Source organism: Arachis ipaensis, chromosome B07, assembly GCF_000816755.2.
Source record: "Arachis ipaensis cultivar K30076 chromosome B07, Araip1.1, whole genome shotgun sequence".
NCBI lineage: Eukaryota > Viridiplantae > Streptophyta > Magnoliopsida > Fabales > Fabaceae > Arachis > Arachis ipaensis.
In genome coordinates, this window is record NC_029791.2 from 4,222,578 (window position 1) to 4,223,217 (window position 640).

Consider the following 640-nt stretch of genomic DNA (forward strand, 5'->3'; position numbering starts at 1 on the left):
TTATATTTTATTATCTTAAATTTTAATTTATCAAAAAAAAAATTATTATAGTATAATTTAATTACATAATTTATACTTATATGACTAAGGCTATGAAATACGAACACTTTTTTTTTATTTATCGTGTACGCGAACACATTTCAAACATGACACGTGTCTTTTGTGTCGAAGCGTGTCTTTATCATCACATGTCAACATGTCTAAACTTATTTTTAATAGAGGCCTGCTACACATACAAGTCTTTTTGGCTTACAAGTCCAATAAAACATACGCATTACACTCCCACATTATTAAATCAACGCACGTTATTCAACCATTTCCTGTTTCCAAAGCGCGCTACTCACCATGCATTATGAACGACTCTTCTTCTTCCTCCATGAAAACGATTTTTTTTTGCCAAATTTGAAGATAATGGAACTTCAGAAATACACCAAAGGATTACAGAAATATACCCAAAGAATTACAGAAATACACCCAAACGGTTACAGAAATTCACTCAAACGATTATAGAAATACACCCAAAAGATTACAGAAATACACCCAAAGAATTACAAAACTACACCCAAAGAATTTAAGAAATACACCTAAAATTCGTTGAAGTACACCTTATGCATAATTCAGAACTCTTTCTCTTTCTCCT